The sequence below is a fragment of the Chinchilla lanigera genome, unplaced genomic scaffold (genome assembly GCF_000276665.1).
Source record: "Chinchilla lanigera isolate Chin_1 unplaced genomic scaffold, ChiLan1.0 scaffold00017, whole genome shotgun sequence".
NCBI lineage: Eukaryota > Metazoa > Chordata > Mammalia > Rodentia > Chinchillidae > Chinchilla > Chinchilla lanigera.
The window spans coordinates 5,541,767-5,559,301 of NW_004955418.1; positions in this window are offsets into that span (position 1 = coordinate 5,541,767).

The following is a 17,535-nucleotide window of genomic DNA, read 5'->3' on the forward strand; positions in this document are numbered from 1 at the left end:
ACCATATAGCAGTTCTGTTTTTAATTTTTTGTGATACTGTCATACTGTTTTCCATAGCAGCATGTATCTTCCACATTTCTGTCTACAGTGCAGTGTACTATAGTGTGTGCATTATAGAATGTGTGTATTGTAGAGTGTATACAACAGTGTAAATTCATTATTAAGGTGCTCAGGCTTGGTTTGAATTTACAATCCTCTTGTTCAGCCTCCCAGCGTGCTGGGATTGTAGATGTGAACTATCAAGCCTGGCTATGTATGTTTGTATGTATATTTGCATACATTCATTTATTGCCATTCTAACTTGGATGAGATGAGATTGCATTGTAGTTTTGATCTGCACTTTCTTGATCACTAATGATATGGAACATTTTTTCATATATTTATTACCCACTCAGATTCTTTTTGAGATGTGTCTATTCAAATCATTCACTTGTTTTTAAACTGAAGTACTTTTTAAATTTTTGGACTACCTTTTGTTAATTTTTTTGAGTTCTTTATATACTCAGGATATTAATTATCCATCAAATGAATACATTCTCCTTTCTGTAGGTTATCTCTTTACTCTGTTGATCGTTTCTTTTGCTGAGCAGATATTTTTTAGTTTGATATAATCTTGTTTGCTTCCTGTGCTTTTGGGATCCTGTTAGAAATTTGTTTCTACTAATACCTTGAAATATTTCCCTTGTTATATTACTAATTCATATCTTTTCCTCACTGCCTGTAGATTCCCTTTAGCATTTCTTTAAAATAGGTTTAATAGTGATAAACTCCCTCAGCCTTTGTCTAGAGAAGTCCTTATCCCTCCTCCTTTTCTGAAGGATAGCGTTGCTAGTATTTCATTCTTGGTTGTTTTTTTCTTCAGTGCTTTGCATATAACACCCCACTCTCTCCTGTCTGTCAAGTTTCTGCTAGGAAATATGCTGCTAGCCTAGTAGGAACTCTTGTGTATAAGATTTAACTACTTTTCTCTTGCTACTTCCAGGACTATGTCTTTCATTTTGACAGTTTGGTTGATAATATGTCTTGGTGTAGTCTCGTTTCAATTGAATCTTATTGAGACCTTTAACCTTCCTACACATGGCTATTTATATTTTTCTCCAGATTTGGAAAGCTTCCTGCCCTTTTTTTTGAAAAAGAAGATGAGCTTTCTATTCTTTTCTCTCTCATCTCCCCTCTGACTCTTATAACTTGAATATTTGCTCTTTTGATAGTGTTTGTCTTAGTTACCTTTCTCTTTGCTGAGACAAAATACCTGACAACCAAGGTTAAAGCAGGAAAGGTTTATTTGGCTCACAGTTTGTAGAGGTTTCAGTCCGTAATTGGCTGGCTCCAAGGCAGGGTAGTATGGCAGAGAGGGATTGCAGCAGAGAAACAGTCTATGGCAAAGCAGAAGACAACCAAAGCAACAAGCAGGCAACAGTACCAGCCTGACTGCTCCTTTTATATTCTGTCTGGGGTACGTGGCTTAGGGCAGGTGCCGAACCAGAGTGGACTCATGTAATAATCACACACCTTTAATCCCAACATCACACACTCTAGATCCAGTGACCTCTGAAAAAGCACCCCCATGACTGCATGAGGCTGTGGGGGGACATCTAGACACAGCCATGACAGTGTTACATAAATCCCATAAGCTTTCCTTATTCTTTTTCACTCCTTTATTATTCTTCTCTTCTGATCTAGAGGTTGTGCTTCCAAGTAACCTACCCTTACGGGCATAGATTCTTCCCTTTTTTTACTCAGTTCTGCTGTTGATGCCCCATGTTGTGTTTTTGTTCATTCTATTTTCAGCTCCAGAATATGTTGGATTTTTTTTTTTAAACTCAATCTGCTAAATTTATAATTTTGGCTCTTCACTGTTTTCCTGGTCTTGGGAAAACAGAAATTGAAGTTTTCCTCTGTATTTACTTGAAGTTCACTGAGCTTTGTTAACAAAATTATTTTGAATTCTTTGTCAGTAGTTCATATGTCTCCACGTCTTGGTGGTCCACTGCCAGGAGACTGCTGTATTCTTTTTATGGTGGTAAATCATGGTTTTTCATGTTTCTTATTGCCTTACGCTGATACCTGCACATGTGAAAATGTAGATTTCCCTAGGGAAAAGGACTTCCCTAAAGGAAGTCCTTCCCAGGGAAGTCCTTTACCATTCACCTATTTAGAGGTTCTGCATGCACTGTCTGGACTGTAGGCAGGCTGCGTAGGCAGATTCAGCAGGCAAATGGGCAGAGTACTTGGATCCACTGGAGCATATGATCCTATTGAGTCCATAGAGGTGGACTGGCCTGGAACCTGGGTCCATGCGGGTGCTTTCGGAGTCTGTATCTCTGGTGGTGGGTCAAAGTGGCTGACCTCGTGCTGGGTAGAACTTGAGCTTGACTCTGAGGGGTTGGCCAAGTGCTAGGATAAACCTCTTGTCTCATCCGGTGGGGCAAGCTTATACCTGCTTCATGTGTGCACTGGGACAGACCTGGCCTCTGAGTCTGGGAGAGCAAGTTTAGGTCCTGGGTCTGCAGGGACCCCTAGGTCCTCAGTCCATGGAGCCTTGACTGGTACTGAGGTTGTCTGGGACTAGCCTGGTCCACTGGGTTTTATCTGATGAGCTTCCTGGGCATCAGTTCTACCAGGCAAGCCTGGAGTTCAAAGTAATAAGAGCCCTCCTGGTACCTAGGATAAACCTGGAGGGTTAGTCCATGAGTACTGGCCTGGAGTCTGGGGCCATGGGGACCTGCCTAGTGTTGGCTTTTACAGACAGACACGGTGTTGGGTTCCATAGCAAAGTCCAGGGCTCATTTCCCTCTCCCTTGCTCCATGCTGTGCTGCCTGGAATGGAAAGCGGTGATACAGGTGCGTTAGTGGGAAACTGTCCTTCCCCCGTGCAAGGCATCTTTTCTTATTTGTGTGTCTCACTCAACTGCTGTAAACGCTCACCTGATTTGCCTAGTTCTTGGGGAGGTATATTTTGGGCATAGATAATTATACAAATTGATGTTTTTGTGGGGGTATGAGCTCTGGAAAGTCTTGCTATCATCTTAATGATGTTTGTCTCCCAAGATTACCATTTGGTTGAATATTTGAAGACTTTAGACTGGGCCATTTGATATATCAAAAGACAATAACAAGAACAACAAAAAACCACCCACAAATCTGCCCACATCAAGCACATACTCAGAATATTGGTGAGTCACTCTAGCAGTATTTTGAACACAGTAAATACTCAGATATTAACTATCACAAATATTACTTAACCAGCTGTGTGACACTGAGGAAATCACGTAGCCTTCTTGATCCTCGATTTCTTTATAAAAGAGGGCACTGGACTAGAAGGTTGGTAGTGCTTCCTCATTCTGTTAGAGTGTAGAGTTATAAGGCTGTATCACAGGAAAGGAAGCTAGGAAAGCTGAGAATGGAATAAAAAATGGATTGGAGTGAAATAGGGATAAAGAAAAGGGAGAAGCCGTGCCAGAGGAGAAAGGATGTCACAACAAGAAAACTCTTCAGCTGCACCACATGCCTTGTCAACAGCTCTTTTAGATGTTACTGAATAGACTCATGTCCACAGCCGCCCACCACTCTGACACCCTGACCTGGCCCTGGGCGATAGAAGCCTAACTCACCTGCAGGTTAGATTGATTCAAGTAATGCTTAGCTGTCTTCCAGACCTAGGCGAAAGCTGTGGCAACAAACCCAGGAAAAGGTGACTCCAGTTTCTCATTAGCAGGAAATATTTCCTTCTGATAAATGACCTTTATTCTTTCTCAGAGTCATCTCCACGAAAAAGTTTTCTTTCCCTGAAAGGCCCCGCAGTTTATACGCCAACCTGAGGGGTTGAGGCAAGGACCCAGTGTTCCCACTTACAGCTTGAAAGTGTCATCAATCTTGAAAGATAGTGTCATTTAGTATTTCAAAACAAAGATCTTGACATTTACTCAGTTATGACAAGAAGAATGATGCAAGCTATTTTGCTCCTTCAGAAAGCAGTAGCTAAAAACAAGTCAAAATGGGCTAGAAATTACCAATCAGTCCCCTGAGGAAAACTGATGTGCTGACGTGTAGTGACCTAAACCCTCAGCGAGTCCCCTTGTCACAAGGAAAGATGGCAGCTAAGAGAAATTCAGTTGTGAACAGCTTGGAGAAAGAAGGAAAAGGAGCCTACTAGACTGTCTGAAAAGCCACTCGTCAAAAATAGAATGAGAGGCATCATCCTGTTCTTTTAAACTTTGAATAAAGGGAACATATTTATGTGTTATTTGCAGAAATAAAAATTAAAGTACAAAATTATGAGGCGAACTTCTCTGGGTTGCCTGAGGTTCTAGAAGATTCGCTCACACAAAGCTAAGGCTCTTGACTCTAGGACTTCACAGAACTGAGACCTCGAGTTCCCTGAGGTTTCCTGGGTCACAGAAACAAAACCCCACATTTCACAGGCTCTCGGCCTCACCTTCACATACCCCATAATCACTCTGCTTTTTCCTACAGTCATCTGTGGGAGACTCCTGTGAGTCATATGCTTGTGACTGAAGTGTGAGGTTCTGTCAGGAGCTCGGTAATGGACTCCTGACAGGCAAAGCTATCTCCAGTCCCACACTGCTTGTCAGACACTGTCTCCTGCCCCCTTCCTTTGCCTCTGTGCCTGTAAAGTGGTATTAGCTCTCACTCTTCGAATCTCTGGGGAACCGCACCATCCCTGTGGCATGGGCCACACTTGGCCAACACATTTGTAAATGGCTCTACATCTGACTTTTCTCAAGTTATCCCACAGGTGTGCCATCCATTTCTGCTGAGCCTCTGTCCTACACATCTGATGTGTTTGCATCTCTGCTCACGCCCCAGGCACAAACCTCCGTGATGCCATGAAGTCACAGGAAGGAAGTCTTGTTGAACTGTTTGGTGAAAATAATTCAGGACGCTGAAAGATATTTTTAAGACATTTTTAAAGTTGATTCCAAAATGGTGTTGGCTGTCTCGTGACCTCTGAGACTTAATCTCACTGCCTGGAAAGTTGACAGCACATAGAGAGACCAGTCATTGCCAAATCCCCAAAGAAGTGAGGTATTCACCAAGAGACATGGGGTCCCGTATACGGAGCACCTCGAGGCAGTAGGAACGCAGCTATTGCCGAACGTATTTTTAACATTCAGAGCATTGGGCCTGCCTCGCTCTGAACCAACACCAAGAGGGACTTCAGGGTACAGCTGTAACAGCAGTGTCCGAGTCTGCGGCTGCTTCATTCCTGCAGATTCAGGGACTGCAAACTCCGTTTGCCCACCTTGACTGAGCTCAGCGAGTCTCTCAAAAACCACCACATCTCCTGTATTGACATTTTGGTCTTGCTCCAAGTACGTGGGTCATATTTTTTAAAAATCCACGGGACATAGAATTTGCAGTTGTACAGTTTGGTTTTGTAAAAATTTTCTTTTGGCATTGAAAGATATTTTTCTGTGCTCTGATTTCTGATAAGAAGTCAGCCATTAATATTGGGTTGTTGTTCCCCTCTATGTAGTTGTCACTTTTCTTTTGCTGTTTGCAAGACTTGCTCTTTGTCCTCCGCTGTCAACAGCTTCAAGAAGTGGCTCAGTGTGGACTTCCTTGTGTTTATTCTCCCTAGTGTTGTATTAAAGCCCAGGCTGCTTCTCTTTCCAGGTATGATACACAAAAGATCTGCCAAACAAAACATTCTACAGAAAACAGCTGTAAAACCTGGGCAAGCACAAAAAGCAAGCGTGTGCAGACAGTGCAGAGGAAACTAGAGCAGATAAACTATTTTGACCCAAGAGTCAGATATCCGGACTAAACTCAAGCTCAATGAGACGACAAATAGCTGATTTTGTAATGGACAAAAGATTTAAACAACTATCAAATTAAAGAGAATATACAAATGGCCATTAAGTACATGCAAGATGTTCATTCTACATCTAGTCAAAATTAGTAAACACATCTAGGCATGGTGGCACATGCCTATAATCCCAGCACTTGGGAAGCTGAGGCAGGAGGATTGCAGATTTAAGCCCAGCCAGGGCAACTAGTACATAAAAAAAATACACACACAGATACATATATACATATATGCACATCACTGGTAAAACTATCACTAATAAGTAGAAATTAAAAGCTTAACAGGATACTTTTGCACATCCACTAGAATGGGGAAAGTTAAAAAGACAATGGCAATACATGGGGAAAAGTTGATTAATGGGTACTAAGTTTATAGCTGAATTGGAACAAGCAGTTCTGGTGTGCTATGCTGCAGTAGGGTGACCACAGATAACAACAGTATACTGTATATTTCAAAAAGCTAGGAGAAAGGATTTTGAATGTTTTCATCATAAAGTGTCGAGATAGGCATGTTTAACCCAATTTAAACATTAGACAATGTCTTAAATGTCACATGGTACCCTGTTAATATGCATAATTTTAGTTACACACAAGTTAAAAATTAATACTAGCTTAAAAATTGACAGTATAAAATTTTGGCAAGAATGTAGAGCAACTAGAACTCTCAGACCCTATATAAATATATAATATAAATATATAATGGCAAATCATTAAATATAAATATTTAATTTAAATATATAAATATATAATGGCAAATCATTTAACAAAAGAGTATGGCAGTATTTTATAAAGTTAAACACACTTAGTACACAGCTCAGCAAGTCTACCTTTAGGCAATGGTTTAAGAGAAACAAAAGTATGTACTGTATCTATGTGAATATGTGTAATAACGTATCCATAAATATTTACAGTGGCAGAAACTAGCAAGAATCTAAATACCATCAATACTTGCCAAATACTTGTGGCAAATCATACTATGAAGCATTATTCAACCATAAAAAGGTGTAAATATCAATGCACATAGTAATATTAATGCATCTTAAAATCATGGTAAATGAAAGAAGTCAAATACAATCAACTACAAAATTATTATTCCATTTACATGAAATTCTACATAAGGGAAAAAACTATAATGACAAACTCTGATCAGATTTTACCTGTGAAGCCAGGTGTGGTAGTGCACACCTGTAATCCCAGCTCTTGGGAGGCTGAGGCAGGAAGATCTTTGTGAGTTCAAGACCAAGTGAGCTCAAGGTCAGGCTGAACTGCATAGCAAGACCCTGTCTCAAAAAAAAAAAAAAAAAAAAAAAAAATGCCTGTGATAGGGATGGAGCAGTGGGATCAATTTCAAAGGGCCAGAAGAAAAATTTTCAGGATAAAGGAACTGTTTATCTTTTTTGTATGCAGTTATAAGATTATGAACAACCAAAAATCATCAAACTGTACCCTCATATAGGTAAAATTTGTATATGTAAGTTGTACTATCATTTTAAAATTTCCAAGTTAAAAAATATAAATACACCCCAACCAAAAATAAATAAGTCTTACTCGGTTTTTATGAACATCAGAAGCACATTAACTTGGTTCTAGACTCCCAGGGTCTGAACCTCAGCTCATGCGGTTCCTAGCCTGACCTTTCTATAACTGTTATCTCACCTATAAGTAGAGACAATATTACTATTAACCTCATTATACTTCTGAGAGAATTAAATGAGATAAAAGCATACACGCTCTCTTTGTTAGCTACTCTACAAGCTTTTTCTTAAGAGAAATGAATTGATGCTCCTTCTCCCTCCCCCAGAACACAGCAGCGGAACCAGCATTTCAGCTGGACAGTTCCATCCAAGAATGAGCTCCACGCTGCGTCCTATGAAATTAAAAGCTCAGTGGATCCCCCGAACCAAGCAGGATAATGGTGTTTGCTGCCCAGGCTGTAGCCAGAAAACTCCGTTTTAGCAATCTGAAGATTTCTTGCTTCTGTTTCTGTCCTGTGTAGTTCTAGACACCGACATCTGCTATTTAGGCTGGGTTATCTCAAAACAATATGATTGGCATAGGAAAAAAAATCTGGAAACTTCACGCCTTATTGTTTGAATGTATTCCTTTTACTGTTGCCCTTGTATCGGCCTCGTTTTGATTGTATAATACTGACTGCCATAGAAAGAGAATAGCCACAGAATTTCTTGTGTAAATAACCCTTTCCATTTTCATATGGAAAACCTAGAATATTTCATCTGTATTCAATTCTGATATCTCTATATTAAACAACATGATAAAGACTGCAAACAAGATTTAAACAAAACTATAAAGCATTATTCTGTTAAAAAACCTTATTCTCTCCTTGCAGATTCTTGGGTATAGATTTTGAGTCTGGGCTGTTTTCCTGAGCTACTGCACGGTTACTGTGGAATCAAGGCAAGAATTCTGACAGTAGCTTCCCCCCGTGGCTTCAGAGGCATCTTGCAGTGAGCTTTTCTTCTTTGTTTGCATTACACTAGAGAAGTGTGTGGTTGTTCCTATGTTGTATATATAATATAACTTGTTTATAAATTATTTATATTTGCATCATAAATACATAAAAAATTATTACATCTATTGGACATATTTTTAATTTCTATTTACAATTTCACAATTGTCACTGCAAACAAATTAAATTGCACTTTTTTTCTTTTGCAAGGTTGAGGTGAGAACTAATGACATGGATAGCAGATTTTTTTCCGTGGTAATTAGAAAGCCTTTAGCTTCATTATTTGATCTCCAAGGACAGTGTAAGTGATTACTCTGTATGAATGAGTTTCCGTCTGCAGTTCCATTTAATTAAATTTTTTCACACTATGAAAAATTTGTTAAACAAATATTAACGTAAATGCTTGAGGATATAGGGATTTGAAGTTTCTATGAGATTATTACTGTAGTATCCCACTGTGATTCTGAAGCAATTTTTCTTTTCCTAAAGTAATTTATAAAGCCAACATGGATTCCCCCTCCCATAGTTATATTTTGGTGACATTTATATTCTCACCTATTTTGTTCCACAAACCATGGAATCATCAGATGTGTTAAAGAAATGTCCTTTTGACCCAGAAATTGCATTTCTAGGAATTTATCTCAAGAAGGTGAGAACCAGCAATTAGGTGCTTATGGGACAAATTTATCCTGTTGTCAAGCAGGAATTAGCTCCTTAAGGGACAATTATATCCTAGAAGTCTCCAGGTGCGGGCAAGAGGCTGTGGAGCTGACAGTTCCCTGTGTCTCACGTTAGACTAGAGCAGCTCCGGAGGGCTCTGTAAAGGGTAAGAAAATTACATGTGGCGTTGGTTTCAGCAAGGTGTTTTAATCAAGCACAGGCCAGATTAAATCTGTTCTGCGAGAGACTGCGTGTCAATTTAGCTGTTGCCGGAATCAATGAAACAAACTGGAATTTTAAAGGTTGCGGAGGCTGTGATTAGAAAGCAGGTAATTGGGTAGCTGTCTATGCACAAGACAAGCCAGATATGTATTGATCAGAAAAGGAAAAAGTCTGACTTGATTAACCTCCTCAGTGCCAATAAACCAGTGGTTGGTTTTAAATGTCACTTTGCTTCTCTCCTTCAGTAAGGGGACAAAAGTAGCCCAGAGAGGTGCTGTGGAGAAGGTGGATGTGTTTCTTTCTTTTTTGTTTTTTTTTTTTTTTGGTACTGGGAATCAAACTCAGGACCTTGCGCTTGCCAGGAAGGCGCCTGTGCCACTGAGCTGTTCTGAATCAGGAGCCTCCCTGTGGTCTGGAGAAAATGCTGGGAAAAGAGCAGAATTTCCTTCTCAGACAAAAGCTATTTTGTCTTTTTTTTTTTTTTTTTTTGGTTTTTCTCCGGTACCGGGAACCGAACTCACAACCTTGCACTTGCCAGGCAGGCGCTTTTGCCGCTGAGCTAAATCCCCAGCCCCAGCTATTTTGTCTTAAACTTCATACAGTAGAACCAATTCAAGCTCTACACTGGAGGCTGCGGCATCGGACTCATGCCTCGTGCTTCAGCTTGAAAGTTCTGCTGGAGGCAAATGTGTCAAGAAATAGAAATGTTTTTTGTATCAAAAAATCTCTTTCGCCACTCTGTCTTGCTCCAGGGCCTCCAGAATGTCCCCGCATGGGGACCTGAGACCTCTGAGATAGCGGTTCGTCAGGGGGTAGACTTTCCTCTTCTGAGAAGCAGATGGAAATAACATACTAGGAATTCAGTCTGTTCTCCAGAAGAATATCCACCGGGCCCCCGAGCCCTCTTGCTGAAGGTGCTACCTGTCCTATCTGCAGAATGAGACCAGATAGCACCTGCAGAGCCTTTTTCTGGAGCCTCTGAGTTACAAATCACAAGTACTGCATTTTTAGGTTTTTCTAATAAATAACTGGGAAACACTTATCCTTCCTTTGTCCTAATGAAGGCTACAGAGCTGAGATTGAACATCAGTCTGGGCCCACAACTTGGGATCTGAGACAACTAAGACAAGGTATCTTGGCTCCTCCACCTCCTCCTTTAGAACAGAGTGTGAGAGCTGCAGTGAGAGGTGGGCGACCCTTTGGACCTGACCTTCTTGCTGCCCTTCCCCTGCTACAGAGGTTTGGCTCTGCATAGGCGGTAAAAGCTCCCACTCTTGGCAGAGCAGTAGGTGGTAACTCTGGACAGTATGTTGCATTTGATAGAGAATGAAGAGCATAGAAAACCCTTTGTGTCTCTCTTGGTGTCCTGTGACTTCTGTCTCATTGCAATAAAAACAGAATCAGTTTGAAAGCAGAGGCATCTTCAAGTCTGATAAAATCTAAAACAATAACATTTTATTCTAATAGGACACTTCATATACAGAAAATAAAACATTAATTGGGAACATAGTTCATTGTGAGATGAATGCCCATAAAACATATTGCATGTATAGTATTTAGTTCTGCAAGGGGGCTGGGGATTTAGCTCAGCGGCAAAGCGCCTGCCTAGCAAGCGCAAGGTCATGAGTTTGGTCCCTGGTACTGGAGAAAAACCAAAAAAAAAAAAAAAAAAAAAAAAAAAGTTCTGCAAGGATTGGCTTATACAAATGAAGCCAGAAGAGAACAGAAGAGGGGAAGGAACCTATAAAATATCTGGACCAGAAAAGATCTGGGTATTCCTAGTCTTGAGTCAGTAGTTGTACTAGTCTGCTTTGCATTACTAAAACAAAATACCTGAGGCTGGGTAGCTTTACAAAGAAAAGAGGAATATTTTGCTTATCAGCCCAGGAGACTCAAAACAGCACATGGCAGGAAACAAGCAGTGTGTTTGTTCTTTCTCTTCTCTCTCTCTCTCTCTCTCTCTCTCTCTGTGTGTGTGTGTGTGTGTCTTTCTCTGCTTCTCCTTTTTACCTTCTCTCTCTTCCTCCCTCCCTCATTTTCTCCCTCTCTCATCTCTCTCTCCCTGCCCTGTAAAGCAGCAGTATCCACTCATGAGGGCTCCACCATGATGAGCTGATCTTATTGAAATCACTTTCAAATAACTCATCCATAAACACAACAGTCAAGTGTCTACTCTGTTAATGAGTCACAATGGGAATTAAATTTTAATCTATGAAAACTTGGGGGACCCCATTCAAACCATATCCAAACCACAGCATTTGTTACTGTTTTCCTTCCCTACACCATTGTTAGTCCAAATTTTATTTTGATCCAAGACACATAGAGATTTTGCCAGCACTTGGGGAGACATCCCATTAGACCCTCCCAGAGTGTGTGAGTACACAGCTGTGCTCATGGAGATAAATCCCTGTGGCAGCAGCCAGGCTTCTGCTTCTGCTTGCTGTGCCCACAGCCAGAATGGCTTCCAAGATCCCGGTGGGGAATGTAGAACTAGAAGAGCAAGTGGTCACGCCACAAGAAAATTAACTTCATAGCACACTCTAAACTCCTTGCTTTCGCATAGGTGGTAGAGTGGTTAGCATCACTGCCTTCCAAATCCCTTGCTTTCAACAGTAAGCAAAATACTCTCCACAGTGAATCCCATTCACCTTGAAGAGCTTGGACCTTAGTTCTGGAGACTCAGTGAAGCATTTTCCAGTGTCGAATGAAGGAATCCTCACTCTGCAGATCTAGGCTTCCTAGCACAGAACAAAGAAACTTACAGCACGTGTCCCAACCATGAGTGGAAATTGAAGCAAATGTCTTTTTCTTGTTTGGGTTGTTAATGTTTTTCTTTTGCTGTATTCTGTATTCTAGAAGCATGAGGAATAAATTGTCTTAGGAAATTTTATGGGAAAGTGGTGTCCAAGGCAGAGAGACGCAAATAATAACTATGCCTAAGTCCTTTCACTCTAACGTGCAATACTGGCTCCATTCCTCTTCTGGGTTGAACATTTCAGCTTCTGTTTACATAAACCTTTCCCCGACCCTGTGACAAGAAGCTCCTGTATTTCTGCTAGCTATTATCAAAAGGCAATCAAGTGCATTAATGCCTCCAAGGCAGCCAGGAGAGATTGATTAGCTCTGTCACTCAGGAGGTAGGGCATGAAGGGAAACGGATGGCCCATGGCAGCACAGCGAAGCTGGAGGCGGAACCCAGCCCCTCTGGCCATGTGTGTTCAGTGCAGTTAGGTAGGAACTGACCCGAGGAGAGGAGGCTGGTCCTTCCTGCAGGGGCAGGCAAGCCCATTGCACCTGGGCTGGGCTAAGGAAGGGGTACTCAGTCTCCCTGTCGTGGACAGCCTGTGGATCAGGGCTCGGCACCAAAAGGGCTGACCGAGAGAGCCTCCAGGAAGCTGAGTCTGGCCTAGTTGGAGAGAGTGTTGTGAGGAAAGGGGCAGCCCGGGGCTGGGGGGGAGGTGTGAGGAAGCAGAATTGAGCTGTCTGGCCAGACACCGGCTAAGTTTAAGTTTACAAGGGCAGGACCTGAGTGTAGATCACCCACAGGAAGGAGGGGGATTGCAGTTCGAACCTGGTTCAATAGTTACCTCTACTGAAAGGAGCCATTTGGCTTCATGCTGCTCCTCCATCCCCAGCAGAATTCAAGCCACTGATATCCCTGGCTGTGGAGCAGTGTGACCCGGTTTGTTGTAATGCTGGACACTGCACCTGCAGGATTACAGGAAGACAAAGACTAATGCTTTGGTGTATTTCCTCAACAGCCTGGAAAACTATTCGCACATTACTGTGAGCCTGCCTCTCCTGAGCATTCTGAACAGGTGACCCTCAGGACAGCAGCCTTTCCTCTGTCCCCTTCCAGTGTCCCTGGCCAGGCATCAGCAGCCTTTGAAAGCATTGTCCTTGGAGACCCTCGGTCCCCTCTGGGGCATTTTGATTTGCACTAGCAGATGCCATCCTGCTCATAAGAACACAGACCATAGAGAAGGCTGATCATTCAGAAGGTGGCAAATCCTGGATCACTGTTATAATTTCAATAATAAGTAGAAGAGTCTTCTTGCTACTATGGAAATATGTAATAGAGGTGGAAAAAGTATTATTAGATTTGGAGTCAGCACATCTATGTAACTTTGACTGCACCCATTACTGATTTGTGCTCTGTCAGTTAAAGACTCTTCTTTGAGCCTTTGAGCCTCAGTTCTTCCATTTATAAAGTGGGCATCATAAGGCCTAATCTTCCTTCCTAGACTTAGTCAATTAGTGATAAAGATGATGGTGCTGATGATAATTCGTATCACTTACATAGCACCCCCATGCGCCAGGCACTGTTCTAAACACACTACATCTACTAGTTCACTTAGTCCTCATTTCAGTCCTATGACATGGGTAACCATAATATCCTTGATTCGTAGAAGAAAACAATATGATTAAGTGACTGACTTGTACAAGGGAGTCGCAGAGACAGAATTAAATTCTGGGCAACTTCTCTTAGCCTTATGCTGCCTCTTCTTGAAGATAATATATGTGAAACTGCCTTGGAACCTCTTATTCCTACAAAATAGGAGCTCCTTATTTGTATCAAAAAGGGCCATATAAGTGCTAACCACACATAAGGAAATACTGTTTTTATTATTATTAGAAGTTGGGCAATTCTGACCCATATAAAAACATGCAAATCTGAATTCTGTTCAGTCACTAAATGCTGAAGGTGGGAGGCACATCCCAACCCCGCTGAGGGCTCTGCAGGGACAGGGATGAGGGGAGAGGGTTCTGAAGGGCAGAGAGCCCTGCACTGACTGTGGAAGTATTTTGTTGGCTGCCCCAAAGCAAAGATGGAGCGCAAATGCCTGAAACCCTTTTCTTCAGCTGGCTGAGAAGGGAATCTTTCATTCTAACAGGCCATTGGTTCTGATTGATGAACACAGTAGTTTCCGTTAGGAGAAGCTGACAAAGGCAATTTACAAAGGGGCCAGAGCAGGAGGAATTGAGCCATGCGCTGACAAGGCAGATGGTGGCCAGAGCGCAGTTGTGGGGGCCCCGCGCCACATTGCAGAGGCTTGTCAGCTCCCGATGTAAGTGTAGCGGCCGCGGTTGTTTTACTTTTCAGCTAGGTCTGGGATCAATGGCGGGCAGCTTGGAGGCCATCCATCACCAGCAGCAGGCTGTGAGTTATGAGGCCAAAATCCCAGCACCGACTCCACAGACCTCCTCCCTTGTAGTTGGTAATGTACAAGTGAGCCCGTCAGCACCCCACCAGGGCTTCCCCTGAGAGGGGACCAGGATCCAAGCCCAGTTCTGAGGACTTCTCAAAGCCTAGGAGCCCCAACACCTGTTTTGAAGGGCAGGAAATGCTAGAGAGGTGCATGATCACTCCTGCCAATGTGTTTCTTGGGATGTATGGTGTGTCCTGAGGGTCCTTGTGTTAGTCAGGTTTCCAAGTACTGAGGCACAGTATCTGACACCCACAATGTCAAGAGCAGAGGCTGATTGTGGCTCATGGTTTTAGAGGATTCTGTCAATAGTTAGCTGGTCCAAGCAGAAATAGCATAATAGAAGAAAACTATTTATCCCATAATAGCTTGGAAGCAGAGAAAGAAGGGAAGAGCTGGGGACAGGGATATGTCCTCCCACATCTCCTCAGTGACCCACCACCAACCAGGTCCCACCTCCTAAAATCACATGAAATACTGGACTCATCAGTGGGTGAATCCACTGCTGAATATAATGTCCCTGTTACAGCTTGTGTCTGCATGTCCCCCCAAAGCCACATGCAGTCATGGGGTGGGCTTCTAGAGTTAATGATTGATTCATGGTCCATTGCTGGGATTATGGGTGGGAGTGCTACACCCGCCCTGGGGCAGGTAGTTTCCATACAGTGTAAGGGAGGGAAAGAGGCTGCTTGCTGCTGCTCCTCCTTGTTGTCCTTGTTGCTTTGCTGTCTTCCACCTCCATGAACTGTTGCCCTCTGCCATGTGCCACTCTGCCTTGGAGCCAGTTGAGTATGGACCGAAACCTCTGCAAACTGTGAGCTAAATAAACCTTTCCTTCCTTAATATTGGGCATCAGGTGTTTTGTCTCAGCAATGAGAGAAAAGTAACCAAGACAGTCCCCATCCTCCAATCACCTTCCAAACACAGGAGATTTGGGGGAGCATTTAAGATCTAAACCATAATATCCTACCTCAACCCCCAAAAGGCTCATGTACATCTCATTGTGCAAAATGCATCAAGTGCATCTCCAATAGTCAAGTCTTAAACAATTCCAGCATTGCTGAAAAGTCCAAGCCAAAGTCTCTGAGATTCAAGCCAAACTCTTAGCTGTGAGCTCCAATAAACTTCAAAAAGAAAGTTAAATACTTCCTAACATACAATGTCACAGGGTAAATGTTCCCAACCAAAGGGGAATAGTAGAATAGAAAGGAATCAGACCAAAGCAAGACTGTAAACCAGCAGGGCAAGTATTAAGTCCTGTAGCTCCCAAGGCAGGTTGTGGCAAGATGTGAGCTCTGAAGAGTGTGGAAGGTCCTGCCTTTATTGAGATAGGGAGGATATCAGAACCTCCAAATATGATATAAAGAAAATATTACAACTCTCAACCTGTTAGATGTCTGATATACTTGAATTCATGTTCTCTAAAATCAAAGAATGAATTCTAAGAATAATGGAGGTTAGAGCAAGAAATATTTATTGAGGGATAGAAAGTTCCTGCCTGAGAGGGATAGGAGGGGACACCCAGAAAGTAGGCTGACCCAACCCCACTTCTCAGCAGAAGTTTTATAGAGCACAACCAAGTGGGTACAAGGTGAGTTTTAGCTGTGATCAACCAATAAGATTATAAGTATAGCCACTTAGGTAATATTGGTCCAATGGGGAAGCAAGTCACTCATCCAGTGTGCATGGAAAGAACAAAGACCTTCTCAGTACGTGAAGGATCCAGGCATCTTGGTTGCCCACTGAGGTGACTGATGCCTATCTAGACTTTATTAGACCGGGTGTCATCACTTATACCATCCCTTGGGGAGTATGTAGGCCTGGCCCTTTTGTTGTGATCTTGAGGCCTGACCTCCAACTGATGTTTCCCACCACAGTCTTAGTGTGTTTTCACCTTTTGTCTTGACTCTGTCTTGTGGGCCCAGCCCTATCTGATGGCCTACAATATTCCTACCTAATATAGCTGTGTATAACACGATGGCCTTGCTTGTTGCAGCCCACGTGGCTTCTCTTTTAGGCTGGCTTCACTTTTCTACCTGCAGTTTTCCTCAGCAGGTGTTCTACATCCCTGGCATCTCCAACATCCTAGGGTCTCCACCTCAACTTTGGCTTCACTCTCGAAGCTTCAAGCATCAGCCTCTCAGGGGCTCCTGGCAGGCACTGTGACTGTGCCACACATTTTTGTCCAGCATCCTAGACCTTCTTCTGCTGTCTGGGTTGAAGCTTCATCGCTTTTTCATTCTGCATGCCTGAAAAACCAGCACGACATGAATGGTGTGAAAGTCTGCTCTGCTCAGGCAGTAGCCTTGCCCACTTGGACTGTGGATACTTTGGCCTCTGGATGCCTGGATGGCTGAACTCAAGTGCTTCTCCTTGCAAAGTCTTTCAAGGGAGCTTACACTTCTATACCCTAACTCATGATAGGTGGGGGGATGGCCATTTCCTGAGACGCACTCAAGGCATCTTACTGTGATCTTAATGCAAAATACTTGACTTCTTTTTAATGCAAATCTTTTTAGCAGCCATGCTGTCCTTGGCTCCAATGTTACAGACAGTTCCTTTCTGGCAAAACTGATAAATTTTCAAATCATTCAGCTCTGCTTTGTGCTCATGATTCTCACTATAAATCTAGCTAAAAGTAGCCAGAACCAGAAGGTTGGACTGCCTTGAAATTTTCTCTGCCAGGTTAATTAGTCCACCACCTGTAAATTCAGATGAGGGTTCTTTGTTGGTGGCTGATTGGTAACAGTATCTCTAAGACTAAGAGGAGTAGTCAGCCCACTAAAGCATGCTAGAGTTGTGTAGCCGGAAAAAAAAAAAAAAACTATCTCCCAAATAGAAGGCTGACCTGAATCACCAGACACAGGATCAAAGCTCCTTACTAATTTCTAGGTCTAACATGGCTCATAGATCGAGAGCTTCCTCAATAGAAAGATAAGGCACACACTTGAGCAAGAACCTGGTGACAAAATTATATGACTAAATTTCCCTCCTGTCCTTCTCCTGAGAGACCCATTCACCAGGGTAACTATCCTGGAAGAGAACTGCTCAGCTATTTGATGAACTACTTCGGCTCTTAGAATTCCACTGTGGTCCAGGAGCCAGAATGTGGAGAGCAGAAAAAAAAAAAAAAAAAAAAAAAAAAAA